We start from the raw sequence: 15,071 nt of genomic DNA, 5'->3' as shown, positions 1-15,071 counted from the left end.
ATCTGAAGCTGGTTCTCAGTGGCTGTACAGCACGAACTGAACTGTAAGAAGCACACTGTGTGCAGTGTTAGAGCCAGAGGTCTCGGGTACCATTGGGATGAGGGGCTTTGGCTGTGGAGAGTGGGGGATGTCCACGAGTCTTCTGGAAGCAGGGCTATAGGGCTTGACGGACACCCGCTTTGCTTTCTGGGTCCCACCAAGCACAGGCGCCATACTTCTTGATTGGAGACAGTGGCCTTGCCTCCCGTCCGCCTCCCCCTCCCAGGGCTGTTCCAGTTGCTTCTTCTGACCACACAGGTCCTGTTCACGTGCCGGGGAAGGTCAGCCAAGCCTCCCCATGGCTGCCAGCTGGGCTGCTGGCCCTCTGTGACCTCGGGGGTAGCCTGGGCTCCCCTGCTCTTCATACTTGACTCAGTTCTTCCTTCTTCCCCTTTTCTGGCTGGCCCGTCCACTGTCAAAGTGTGGGCTTCCCATCCTCTCTGTTCCTTTGCAGCCTGAACGCTGGTTCTGAGAATAGTTCTGGCTCAGGGCCTGGAAAAAATCACCGAGTCAGAACCTCAACAGAACAACTCACACGGCTGCTTAGCAAGCATAAAATTGGAGCCGAGAGAGCCGGATATTCTTACGGGATGTCTCCGATGTGCTGTGGTAGCAAGATACAGTGCCCTTTCCAACTCTGGGGCTATTTGCAGAAGACGAACGGAGAGGGGGCATCTAAAATTGGGGCATCCGCCCTCCCTGATGGGGCCAGGAGAGCGTGAACACACACCTCCTTCCCCTGCCTCCTTATACAATATTCCGCTGCTCACCCCAGACTGCGGCAGTCACAGCGCGTGCATTACGGGTTCAGGATCGCACTTCATTCATCCCCTTGGCATGACATCTTGAGGAGCCTTCATTGTATCAATGATGCATTCAAAGATCTTGTCATCCAACGGATTGCTTTTGGAAGATTTTTGCTGATGAGTGAATCTGACCTCCAGTGTCAGGTCCCGGATTTCCCGATGGGAAGTGAGACCCTGCTGACCCACATTCCCAACCTGGATGGGGACAGGTGGTCTGTTTGTTCCCCTTGGGTTCACGGACGCCACCCCTGCCCCTCTGCCCATCAGCTCCCAATGCAAGTGTGACTTCCTCAGAGAGGTGGTCCCTGAGTCTTCTGACCAGGAAAGACCCTCTGATATTGACCCACACAGCACTGTCCCCCCCACCATAGTGCCCAGCCACCATAATTTTACCCACATTTTGGGTTTTTTTGGTTAATGTGTGTATTAATGTCCTAGGGCGGTTGTAACAAAGTACCACAAACTGGGTGGCTTGGTACAACAGAAATTTATTGTCTCACGGTCACGGAGGCCAGAAGTCTGAAATCAAGGTATCAGCGAGGCTGTGCTCCCTCTGGAGGCATGAGGGAGGTGTCTGTCCCAGGCATTTCTTCTGACTCCCTGTGACCTCAGGTGTCCCTGGCTTGGAGACGCATCATCCCACCCTCTGTCGTCACACATGCTTCACACGGCACTTCTCTGTGTCCAAATCTCCCCTTTTATAAGGTCACCAGTCGTAGTGAATTTGGGCCCAAACCTAATGGACTTATTTTAAGTTGTTGATCTCGTAGAGATCCTATTTCCAGGTAAGATCACATGCTGAGGTACTGGTGGTTAGGATGTCAACATACGAACTTTTAGGGGACATGAGCCAGCCGATAGCAGTATGTTGCCTCCTCAATGAAGGAAGGGAACTTGTTTGTTGTTATTTTCAGGGGAGCCCCCGAACCTAGCATGCTGTCTGGCCTAGAGGTAGTGCCTAACAGCTATAGCCGAATGTATGAATAAAAGAAAGAAAGAATGAATGAATGAAAGCTGATTACCTGAGATCACCCCCACTGCCCTCATGCACCTGCGGCAACCTTGAAAAACAACTACTCACAGGTGTCTTGAGACAGCTCCAACCACACAAGAATCAGGCCTCATCCTATCTATCCTGCCTTTCGTTGTTAGAGAATCTGAGCTTGAGGGAAACCACGGTGAATTAGCTATGCTCTCCTCCCCCCTGGATTAGTGAATAGTGGAGAGATGTAGAACAATAAATAGAAAGAGTTTGGCCTTGGTCAAGTATAGGTTTGGCAGATTTAGCAGATAAAAATGTAGGATGCGCAGTTAAATGTGAATTTCCCAAATATTGCATAGGACACAGTTACACCAAAAAGATGTCTTATTTATCTGAAATCCAAGCTTAACTGGGCACCTTGTGGTTAGTCTGGCAACCCTGGCTGTGGTTGGCATCTTGGCGGTGCACTAGATTTTTGAAAATTACAAGAGATTCCTCCGGAGATCAGAGTAAGAGGTAGGAGAATGGGGACTCTGAGTGAGGAGAGGTGAGAAGGGCAGAGCTCCAGATGGATCTGCTGGGGCCAATTTCTTCTGTGTCCAGCTCCTCCTATTTAGGGATAAACAGCTCTAGAGAAGCTTCTCACTCACCACCTCCCCCTCTCCTTCATCCTGTTTCCTCTCTTTCTGCCTCTTCCTTGCTTCCTCTAAGGTAATAGTCCTCCTTGAGAGAGTTAAGTAGTGTGTACCTACATAGTGCTTACACTAAGTACTGCCTGAACAGTCGTAGGGGTTTCTGCTCCATTCTCTCTGCAGGTAACTGGCCCCATGTCAGAGGCTCAGGGCTCACCTGTGATTCCAGGGCATGTGCCCACGTGAACAGACCTCTCATTGTTCATGGGAGACTGCAAATTCTCCAGACTCAAGGCTCATCTGGGTCTAAATATCCTCTCTGTCTCTTCCTAGCTAGGTAACTAGGCCTATTGTAGTTCTCATCTACAACATGGCAATAGCAATAAATCAGCCTTGTATATTGCGAGGGTTAAATCCATTAACCATATTGGATGCCGTGGATCTAACACATAATACACATTTAAAGATATTAACTATCATCAGCATCATCATCACTTTACCCATATTACCCTTACGTCTCCCCCACCCCTAAAAAGCCGATCTAGTTGCTTAAATCCTTATTTCACTGCTGTGGCGGGTACAGTGCTTTCACCAACATTTTGATAAGTTCTCTGGAGGTATACCTCCTCAGGGCTGCCTTTGGTCCAGCAGGAACCTGCTTCTACTGACTTAGTCGCGTGTAGCAATTATCTTAATCGGTTAGCATATGTGGTCCTCCATCTGGGTAGCTTTGATCTTGACATGAAATTCATCACTCACCCCAGCATTTCCATATGTAGATGACTTTATAGAAACTTTGGGGAGCATGAGAGTTATTATTGTACTAACACAAACTGAATTTTCCATCGTTGTATTCACAGATTTCTGCACTTTTTCAACTCAGCCCCCACTGTTCTGCCACATTATCTCCAACCTTCACCTTTCCTGCTCTCTTTCTCTCACCCTGCGCCCCAAATTCCTCTTCATTTCTGCTGAATCTCTTCAAGACTTTGGCCCTCAAAGTCTTACGTTTCTTCCAAGCAGCTTATCAAAATTTTTTCCTGAACACACTTTCCTTCCTAAGAGAGTCTGGTGCAAGCTACTCAAATGATAAGTTTTACTCAACTACAGTTACTTTGAAACACTCAGGGAAGAGCTTGAGCTGCCTTCTTCTAAGGCACATTCTCCCTTTTTGTCTGCAAGAACTATTCTATTTCACTTTCGCTTTCAACATATGGCCCAGAGTCCCTTGCATCTCAGAAACTCAGTGGCCTCTTTAAAGAAGATTCCAGAAACATCTTTCCCTATCTGGGTAGTTCAGTTATCCACACTGCATCATCTCTCACCTCTAATTACCATCACGCATTTTGAGTTGTACTTCATGAATGAGAAGCAATGGTAGAAAAGAATCCCATCCAAAAAAAAAAAAAAAAAAAGTCCTTCTCAAGACAAAGTTGGGAAAACGGAAAGGTTTAAATGCGTGCTGGCTGAGAAGCCAGCCTGAAGCAGCCATGGAGGATGGACTTCCCTCCATGAAGTGGCAGCTGGACGGGCTGCCTGGAAACTTTCCTGGGATTTCGTTCTGAGGCTCACATGTCAGAGTTATTGTTGGAGATTGGATTTGCTTCTGCAGGAACAGCGAGGATTCAGGGCACTGGCGCTGAGCCCTATTGATCTGTTTGGGGGATGTTAGCTCCTGAAGCCAGGGGATGTTCTTGAGGCTCCAGCATGAAAATCGCTCATTTTGACACCTTGGAACCATCCCCCACCTTGCAGAAGTGTGTCCAAGAAAAATAATGACTCTTATGACTCGGAGGGAATATACCTTTGGGTCAACTGAGGTTTCCAAACTTCATTATTACTCTAATATTTTGACATTGAAGAATTGGATTCTAACGTTGGGCTTGGGATCAATGCCAGAGGACTCTAGAAAAGTTATAAATAAGGCTTTTATGGGGTTCATTTCTTTAATTAGGGAGGCTGTGTAATTCCCAGCTCGGCAGCACAGTAGATAGAGTTATGGTGAAGTTTCACGTGGTGTGAAATCGACTGTGGCATTGCACTCCCACTAAATGCAGCTTGACGATTCAAGCCGGCATAAGCTGGAGGCAAACATATTCAGCCCGTGTGGCAGAGGAAGGAGAGACGGAGGGAGAACACACAGTGTTGTGTGGGAGGCCAGGTATTTCCTGTCTCCATTCTTTCTCTTCTTACCTGACTGGCTTCCACTCTCTTCCTTGTCCCTGATTCACAGAGTCTGGGGCGAATTTAGGGCCCGGAGGCTGCCCTGGGTGAACAAACTATATATAAGAGGCTTCCAGAAGGCTGGATCCAAAAGGGAAGGGATTGGCGGAATGTTCTCACGGAACCACTGAGCCCAGGAGAAGAGGGAAGCTGTCTAGGATGGGGCTGAGGTCAGGGCTGGGCAGCTGGCATGCGTGATGCTTCTCTGCTTCCCCTTGAAGCATTGATGCTTCTCAGGTGTAGTGGGTTGAATGGTGTCCCTTAATCCCCCCCCCCCCCGCCAAGATGCATGGCCAACTGGAACCCCAGAATGTGATCTTATGTGGAATAAAAGTCTTTGCAGATGTAGCTAAGATCTCAAGATGAAATCACCCTGGATTAGAGTGGACCCTGAATCCAATGGAGGTGTCCTGAGAGTAAAGAGCAAGAGACATAGACAGGGAGGGGGAAGCCATGTGAAGACAGAGGCAGAAACTGGAGGGACACTTCTGGAAGCCAAGGGGCCTCAAGGGCTCCCAGTGACACCGGAAGCTACAGGACGGCATGGAGCAGAGTCCCCCTCAGACACTCCAAAAGGAACCCACCTTGTCAGCGCCTTGGTTTCAGACGCCTGGTTTCCAGAACTGTTAGAAAATAGATTTCTGTTGATTAAGCCACTCAGAGAGGGGAGCCTGGGGGCAGGAGAAACACCACTCACCAGCCACAGGACACCCTTGACGCCCCTGAAAGGCTCAGAGCCCAGTGTGGGTCTGGCTTGGGGCAAACTGAGTTTGGGTTTGTCCCTCTCGTCTCCCCCCTTCTCTCTCCTTTCCATGAAGGGCCCAAGCCCCAGAACTTGGCTCTCCTACTCCTCTTCACACCTTCAGGAAACCTAACTGGTCCTGGTCACGTCCAGTGAGACATGTCTAGGATTATTGCTTTGATTCCATTGTCAAGCTCTTGCTGAAAACATGACTTATTCATCTTTGTTAGAATAATTCAGTCCCATTCAGAGAATAGCTGAGTGACCACCCTCTCCCTAATTCTTATGTGGACATTATCTGTTCCCTCCTCAGAACTCCGTGACATGGAATGACTTTTGTCCTTGCTTTGCAGTCGGCAGCGCATGGGGCAAGCCGGTGGTCAGGACACTCCTGGTGAGGGTGGGGCCGGGATTTGAACCCAGGTCCACAGAGACTGGATCCAAGGTAGTTGCTTTCTCCTTCCACACAGAGCATTTCATTAATCCACAGGGCCTCTTAGAAATCACATTTCCTCGGCGATAAAATTATAAATGCTCGTTACTGAAAATTTGGAAAACATGGAAGCGTACAAAAAGACTATAAGCACCAACTATTCTCCCAGCAGAGAAAAATCATTATTACATCTTGAAATACTTAATTTTCTTCCAAACATATATTATACCTTTGCAAAGTAGACACAGAGTCATTTCACGTAAGTTTATTTTTCACCCTCTCTCCTACTTAACAATGTGTCGTGAGCGCACTGTGTCCTTCAGTACCGTTTGGAAATACCACGGCTGCGTGGGATTCATCTTGAGGATAAATTGCGATGCTTCCAACCCAGGGTCATGCATTCAAACTTTGTCTAATTTTCCCTTTGAGAAGCAATCCCATTGTGATCATCTTTGTACATAAATGTGTGTCTGTGTTTTTGACTGTTTTCTTGGGAAAGGATCCCCCCCAAAAGGGTCATTTCAAAGTGTTTCCAAAGGCAGCTTTGGCTCCTGGCTACCACGTCGATGCTTCTAGGGGTTCTTTATTTTTCAAAACAGAACATAAGGAGGCATTACGTCTTGAGATGCGGAGAGAAGCTCTGGTTAGAAGAAGGCTTAGTTGAAGGACACCTCTGTCGATGTGTCTGTTTACTGCCCTCTGGCATCAGATCTGGGTGACTTGGAGTCTCATTTCCTCATGCTTTTTGGAAGCTGGCAGAGAGGTGCTCTCACGGGTGTGGCAAGATGAACAAGCTACCGTGTCCTGAGAGCTCCAGAGGCCCACCTTTCCCCGACCAGGTTGCTTCCCACACTAGAGTGGCATAGATGTCCCCTGGTGAGAGCCGCATGGAGCTTCCTGGGTGGGTGGGTGGGGGGTGTCCCTGCCTACTGCATGGGAAGGGCACACCCTCTGCAGGTACTGAGCTCAAAGGATCACACGTGCTCTATCACTTCCTTGCTTGTCGATTTTCCAATAAACTGTGACATCAAATCCTGTCCTATATCCGGTGACATCAAATCCTGCCAATGGCATGACTTGGAGCCTCTTTTGAGTGACAGGGATGGTAACTCGGGTGGAGCTTTCTCAACTTATAAAGTACCAGGTAACCACCTCATACGGGGTGAGTGCTCGTAATTCCTCCCTGGTCCTCTGGGGACCACCTTTTGCTTTGTGACCTCCAGTGTTGGTGGAACAGCTGTTGGCTCTGGAACACTGAGAATGTCACTGGGCTCGTGGGGATGGTACCAGCGACTGGTCTGTGAGAATGGGACTGGCCACACGCACGTGCCGCTCACTGGGGAGTCATTAGTTAACATCAGTGAGTGTTTTTCTTATTCAAGGTCATGGTGCCGCATGAGAGATTTTATACACAGATAGACCAGATACACGATTGCATCTGCATTTCAATAGCAACGATACCAGAAGTAGTCATCATCTTGAGAATTTTAAAATTGCGAAGATTGGAAAATAAGAAAATAAGAATTTCCTTCCAGATAATGTAATTGTGTACATAAATAGATGGTTAGAATTTGTAATAAGGATAGCCAGGTTGATAATGTATAAAAAGCTTTTTTTGTTTGTTTTTTTTTTTTTAATTGCTGTATATGAGCCACAGAGACAGGCTAGGCTGGCTGCCCATTCAGCAGTCTGTTTTCTGGGATTGGGAACTCTATTGCAAATGGGCAGGGGTGAAATGAGGCCTTCCCCTCTCTCCTCCCCACGCCCTGCTCCTTCTGCTCCCTTTTCTGCTTCTTCTCCCCTCCTGCTCACCTTCCCACCGCTACCCCTCTCCCTTCTGTCCCCTCCTCCTGACCACAGTCTGGACCCCAGTGAGCAGAGCTGGTCTAACATGTGGCTTTGGGAGGTGATGCGCGGGCTTCTGAGAGGCGAGACCTCTGTGCAAGGGTGTATGTACCCTCACCACCTGTTGCTGTGAATTCGCCCCTGGGGGTAAATCGTGCTTGCTGATGAACTGCAATCGTGTGACCTAGGAGCACTAACCCAGTGGCTGGAAAGCACCCAGGAACACATTATGACACATTCACCTTGCTCAGGTCCTTATCTTCACGTGGGGTTCCTGTCGTGGATACACATTCCTACATACAATGTAGCAGAAGGCCCACTTCGGTTATACTTCAGTGGGGATTGTGGAGATTGGTCTTAATTAATCTTATTTACCTTGAGGTCCTCTAAGGAGTGGTTTTAACTTCTACAAAAGAACAAGGACACTACTTCTAATTGGGATAATCTTAGTGAAACAGTGTAAAAGAAATCCAAGATTACGTGAGTAATAATTCCATTAAAAGAGGCTTTCTATACATACAGGAAAGCATTATGCTGAAATTAGAACTTTCTTCCTAATTCTCTTGACTTTTAAATCTTTGAATTGTGCCTAAACATTACTTTATTGATGGTGGCATGCCTTAACGTAATAATGTTCTGTTGTAAAATAACCCTTTATAGGTGCAGAGTTTAAAAAATTTTTTTTTTCAACGTTTATTTATTTTTGGGACAGAGAGAGACAGAGCATGAACGGGGAAGGGGCAGAGAGAGAGGAAGACACAGAATCGGAAACAGGCTCCAGGCTCTGAGCCATCAGCCCAGAGCCTGACGCGGGGCTCGAACTCACGGACCACGAGATCGTGACCTGGCTGAAGTCGGACGCTCAACCGACTGCACCACCTAGGCGCCCCAGGTGCAGAGTTTTAAACAGAGAAAGCATTCTTCAGATAATAGGCTTCTATAGGTATTTGAGCCTGTATCTTTGTAATAAAATGTACTTCATCCCCTAGACTGCACAATCTTTTTATGCTGTCCATGGGGGTGTTCACAGGTATTCAATTAGCTGTCTCCCTCTCTGAGGGAGAAAGACACTGAGAATTACAGGAAAACAATAATAGCAGATAAGCTACGAAGATTCAAGTGTGGTTCACGTACATGAAGTTTGCTTGTTTGGACTTTTCTGAGCAGAAGTAGCACGCATAATGTTTCCCCGCTAGTGTCCCAAGGTGGCCGCGTACAATGGAGCTAGTTCATGGAAGTTACCCCTTCGTGGTGTTTTAGAGGGTTTGAATTCATGTTGTCTGCTCCTCTGGCAGAGGCCGAGCTGATCACCTCCACTGGCTCTGGTCTATGAATTTCAGCTACCCTCACTCTACTGTCGGGATTATGACAAACACATTCATTGGAGCCTGGCTTTTGGTGTCCATTTGGAATTATCAAGAAGCTTGGTCCATTAGAAAATATGCTGTCCATCGTATTGATTTAAGAAGAGTAACTGATGTGTGGTATTTTGTCCCACTGGAAATACGAGAAATGATTTCTTATGTTGTATTTAACATTTTTTCACCACGATCACCTGCTGAAATAATAAATTCAAAATTAAGTTGGTAGAAACCCTGCCTAAAATTGACAGATTAAAAAAAAAATTTAATGTTTATTTTTGAGAGAGAGAGAGAGAGAGAGAGAGAGAGCACGTGTTGGGGAGGGGCAGACACACACACACACACACACACACACACACACACACACACACACAATCTGAAGCAGGCTCCAGGCTCCGAGATGTCAGCACAGAGTCCGACATGGGGCTCAAACTCACAAATTGTGAGCTCGTGACCTGAGCCGAAGTTGGACGCTTAACTGACTGGGCCACCCAGGCACCCCAAAACCGACAGATTTTTTTTAAGAACAAGGGAGATTTGAGAAACCTGGTGTTCCTTGTTCTGGAAGGTCCTGTACCAGGCCAGTTTGGGAGGGTGGCTGTGCCTTCCTCCCGTCCCCTGCCCCTGTGGGGAATGGAGGGCATGGGGCCGCAGGTTATTTAAGGAAGGATGCTGACAGTTTGTGACACACGCCTGTATCTTCTGTTCAGGATACGATTAGAAAGAGCCCTGATTCTGGAGGGCTCCAAGTTGCAAGGTGCGGACTTGTGTGTCCTGTCCTTTGCAGTATTTCTGGACACAGCTGAGAGGAGTGAGGGACTGTTTAGGGATATCTGCTTATAGCACAGAGCAGAGCCTCAGATGTTGAATTTGCTTCTGAACGTTTTACAAGGAGCCTGGCATACAGTGTCGACAAATATTTGCTGAATGAATAAATAAATTGTCTAGAGTGTCTCTCCTTTTTTTAACCCTTCATTCACTTAAAAAAAATTTTTTTTTTTCTCCTGAAGTAGAATGCACACACAGAGAAGTGCACAACCATAAATGTGGCATTTAGGAGATGACACTATGAAACATCCCCGTGTCACCTTGTCACCGGCCACCTAATTCAGAGAGAAGACTGTGTTGGTCCACTCAGGCTGCTATAAAAAAGTACCCGCCAGGTGGCTTATAAGCAACAGAAATGTATTTTTCCATGCTCTGGAGGGTGGAAGTCTGATTTCCCGGTACGAGTGTGCTACCAGGCGTTCCAGATCGCAGACTTAATTGCTCTGTCCTCACCTGGAAGAAGTGGGGAGGGGGCTCTCTGGGCCTCTTTTGTGAGCACACTAATCTCATTGGTCAGGGCTCCACCTCAGGAACCTCATCACCTCCCCAAAGCCCCACCCGCTAATTACATCACCTTGCTCATTTTCAACATACGGATTTTGGGGGGACGCAAACATGCAGATCATAGCAAGAATGTTTGCAGCCCTCTGGAAGCCCCTCTCCTCCTCCAGATCACTGCCCTTCCCCTCCCCTTAAAGACCATCAACATGCGGGACGCCTGGGTGGTTCAGTTGGGTCCCCCTCATGCTCTGTCTCTCTCTCTTTCTCTCTGTCAAAAATAAAATAAAAATTTTCAAAAAAAGACCATCAACATGCTGACTTTTGTCAGCTCCTCTTTGCGGGTACACCTGGCAGGCAGCATCCTGAGCCCACACGCCGTTCTCGGTAAATGGAATCAATCAGTATGTTTCCCTCTGCGTCTGGCTTCTTCTGTTCCCCGCACGTGGGTGATGGTCACTTGCGTTGTTGTGTGTGCTTCTTTAGCTTTCGTGGCTGTTTGGTATTCTGTTGTGTGACCGCACAACAAATTATTCAGCTATCCTGCTGTTAATGGACATCTGGGCTGTGGACATCATGGCTTTGGCTCTTACAAAGATCCCTCCCTAAGCGTCACTCTGTGTGGCCCCTCGTCACCTGTGCGTGTGGCTCTGTAGAGGGTACACCCAGGCAGTGCTGCCCCTGGATCAGGGCAAGAGGGCCCCGTGCTGGGCTGTGCATAGAATAACCACAGCAAACCACACATTTATTTAGGGACACACGGCATCTTTCCCATTCAACACCTGTCGCTCTGTGCAGCATGACCCTTAATCCCAGACCTCTTATCTGGTGACTGACACCATCAGGCCCCCACATAAACTTCCTCACATTGGATCTGTGTTTTAAGAGCAAAGAAAAGGCTCTGAGTGCCAGAAAGGAGGTGTGAGTTGCCCCAGGCTTTGCAGTGAGGGAGCTGCTAGAGGGGCTTGGCAGAGTGCAGGTGTAGTGAGCCATGATGGCTTGTGGAAGGATTTCAATGCAAGAATTGTGAGTAGCTTTATATGTATAAACCATTTAATAGGATTAAATTATAGTTTAGAAATTTATATAATTACAGCTTTATTTGTATAACTTGGATATAAAATTCTTGACTTTATTAATTATAATGTGTGTTTGACCTAATTTAAAAAATTAATTTAGGGGCACCTGGGTGGCTCAGTCGGTTACGTGTCTAACTCTTGGTTTTGGCTCAGCCCATGATCCCAGGATCGTGGGATAGAGCCCTGTGTCCGGCTCTGTGCTAACAGTGTGGAGCCTGCTTGGGATTCTCTGTCTGTCTGTCTCTCTCTCTCTCTGCCTTTCCTCTACTTGCTCTCTCTCTCTCTCTCTCTCTCTCTCAAAGTAAATAAATAAAATTAAAAAATATTTTGAAAAATTAGTGTAAATATTTTAGGAAAAGAACTCTTTGGGAAAATACAAGTATTTTAAAATTATAAATTCTTGGGGCGCCTGGGTGGCTCCGTCAGTTAAGCGTCTGACGTCGACTCAGGTCATGGTCTCATGGTGCGTGAGTTCGAGCCCTGCGTCGGGCTCTGTGCTGACAGCTCAGAGCCTGGAGCCTGTTTCAGATTCTGTGTCTCCCCCTCTCTCTGCCCCTCTCTCTCTCCCTCTCTCTCTATCTCTCTCAAAAATAAATAAACACTAAAAACGTGTTTTTTAATTATAAATTCTTTAAGAAAAAAGTTTTAATGTTTATTTATTTTTGCGAATAGGGGAGGGCAGAGAGAGAGAGAAACACAGAATCTGAAACAGGCTCCAGGCTCTGAGCTGTCAGCACAGAGCCCGATGTGGGGCTGGAATCCACAAACTGCAAGATCATGACCTGAGCCAAAGTCAGACGCTTAACAGACTGATCCACCCAGGTGCCCCCAAATTATAAGTTCCTAACATTATTTCAAAACATTTACAGACTTCCATATTTCATGATTTAATTTATATTTTGGTGGAAGTTTATTCAAATGTATACATTCAAGTAACATTTTATTGTATATTTTAATCTGAAATACATATTATAAGGTAAAAAGTTACTTTAGATCATGGAGAATAAAATGTAAATTCATTTTTGTGTATTTGTGGAAACAGAATATGGAAACAGGGCTCAGAAATGAAAAGCTAAAAAAAGAAGTAAGTTTTTCAGAGGGTGCCCTGCTTAGACTGAAAAAGCAATCTGGAAACAAGGAAATTAAGCAGACTTTTGTCAAGTGTGACTCACATGAAATTTACAAACAGGATATTATAAATTTTATAATTAGATTTAATTAATTAAACAATAATGAAAATGAGCATAAAGTTATTCTCACCAAATAGAAAAAGAGGTCAGATAAAAATCTCTTTTATTTGTTAGTAAGGGAAGATTGAAGTTTGGATCCAACAATGGAAATGGAAAAGAGTAACTCTTATCAAATCTGCAACCAGACGCCGCAGACAGAGCCCCGCCTGCTGCCGTGATGAGGTGACATTCACGACATTGGTAAATTGGGCAAGAATGTGGAGACCTCCGCACATCGTCTTGATAGTGTGTGAATGTTTCTAGCAAACAGTCTGATTCAAATTGATGAATCAGGGGCGCCTGGGTGGCGCAGTCGGTTAAGCGTCCGACTTCAGCCAGGTCACGATCTCGCGGTCCGTGAGTTCGAGCCCCGCGTCGGGGTCTGTGTCTCCCTCTCTCTCTGCCCCTCCCCCGTTCATGCTCTGTCTCTCTCTGTCCCAAAAATAAATAAACGTTGAAAAAAAAATTAAAAAAAAACAAATTGATGAATCAGATTTTCCCTTCGGTAGGTCTGACAGAACACTTAGTATTTTACATCAAAATTAAATTATTTCTAGCGGAAAAAGAAAGTACAGAGACCAACTTTTATAGTTTAGGTTTAAAGGCAAAGTATTTTATTTTTGTGTGTGGTGTAAGAAAGTGGCCCAGTCTTTCCCGGTTATTGTGGAGCCAGTCACTGTGAGCAGAAGAGTCCCCCCAGGGCACCCTGTACCAGGTGACATGGTGAGTCCCTCACGCCAACCAGCACAAGCGCAGGAAGTTTTTGGAGATGGTGGAGCTGTAGGTCAGCTTGAAGAACTCTGACCTCAGAAGAACAAATGCTTCTCAGGCATCATCAGGCTTAAGTCCACTCCCTGCCCTATGTTCTCTGTCTGTGTTCTGGGGGACCAGCAGCACTGCAATGAGGCCAAGGCTGTGGATATTCCCCACATGGACATCAGGGCACCAACGAAACTCAGCAGAAATAAAAACTTAGTCAAGAAGCTGGATTAGAAGTATGATGCCGTTTTGGCTTCAGAATCTGTGCTCAAGCAGATCCCACGAATCCTGGTCCAGGACTGAATAAGGCTGGCAAATTCCCCTCTTTGCTGACCTCCCATGAGAACATCACGGCCAAAGGGGATGAAGTGAAGTCCACGATCAAATCCCAGATGAAGAGGGTGCTGTGTCTGGCCTTGGCCGTTAGCCATGTGAAAATGACAGATGATGGGCTTGTGAACAACATCCAGTTAGCTGTGAATTGGTGAACGTCCGGGCTTTATACATCGAGAGCACCATGGGCCAGCCCCAACGCCTGCGCTAAGGCACAGCTTGATAGTCCCTAGTGCTGTCAAACAAACAAAGAAAGAAACAAACAAGTAAGTAAAGGAATAAATAACGTGGCCCGACTCTTTTGCATGTCGCTGTCCACTTTTCCCAATACCATTTGTTGAAGAGATTGTCTTCTTCCCATTGGATATTCATTCATGCTTTGTGGAAGATGAGTTGACCATATAGTTCTGGGTCCATTTCTGGGGTTTCTATTCTGTTTGATTGATCTATGTGTCTGTTTTTGTGCCAGTACCATACTGTCTTGATGACTACAGCTTTGTAATATAGCTTAGGTCTGGAATTGTCATGCCTCCAGCTTTGGTTTTCTTTTTCAAGACTTCTTTGTCTATTGGGGGTCGTTTTTGGTTCCATACACATTTTAGGATCGTTTGTTCTAGCTCTGTGAAAAATGCTGGTGGTATTTTGATAGAGACTGCGTTGAATGTGTAGTTTGTTTTGGGTAGTGTCAACGTTTTAACAATATAGGATCTTCCAATCCATGAGCATAGAAAGTTTTTCCATTTTTTGTGTGTCTTCAGTTTCTCTCATAAGTGTTCTATAGTTTTCAGAGTACAGATCTTTTGCTTCTTTGACTGCGTTTATTCCTAGGTATCTTATGGTTTTGGGTGCAATTGTAAATGGTATCAGTTCCTTGATTTCTCTTTCTGCTTCTTCACTATTGGTGTATAGAAATGCAACCGATTTCTGTACGTTGATTTTGTATCCTGCAACTTTACTGAATTTGTATATCACTTCTAGCAATTTTTTAGTGGAGTCTTTCGGGTTTTCTGTATAGAATATCATGTTGTCTGTGAATAGGGAAATTTTTACTGCTTCCTTGCCATTTTGGAGGCCTTTTATTTCTTTTTGTTGTCTGATTTCTGTGGCTAGGACTTCAGTACTATGTTAAAAAACAGTGTTGAATCACTAAATTGTACACCAGAAACTAATATTATACTGTATGTTAACAAAATTGAATTTAATAAAAAGTAATAAAAAAAAAGGCAAAGTATTTTGTAACTTTCCTACTTTTTATGACTTAGCTTTCACCACCATGTTATTT

At 45.8% G+C, this 15,071-nt stretch overlaps 1 pseudogene; it reads left to right on the top strand.

Moving 5' to 3' along the window:
• The window catches only part of LOC121041426 (60S ribosomal protein L10a-like), a 29,726-nt pseudogene extending 15,574 nt beyond the window's left edge, over positions 1-14,152 (top strand).
• Positions 14,153-15,071: the final 919 nt, after the last annotated feature.

The sequence above is a fragment of the Herpailurus yagouaroundi genome, unplaced genomic scaffold, assembly GCF_014898765.1.
Source record: "Herpailurus yagouaroundi ecotype Mexico unplaced genomic scaffold, PumYag 29, whole genome shotgun sequence".
Classification (NCBI taxonomy): Eukaryota; Metazoa; Chordata; class Mammalia; order Carnivora; family Felidae; genus Herpailurus; species Herpailurus yagouaroundi.
This window is presented reverse-complemented; position numbering and strand designations above follow the sequence as displayed.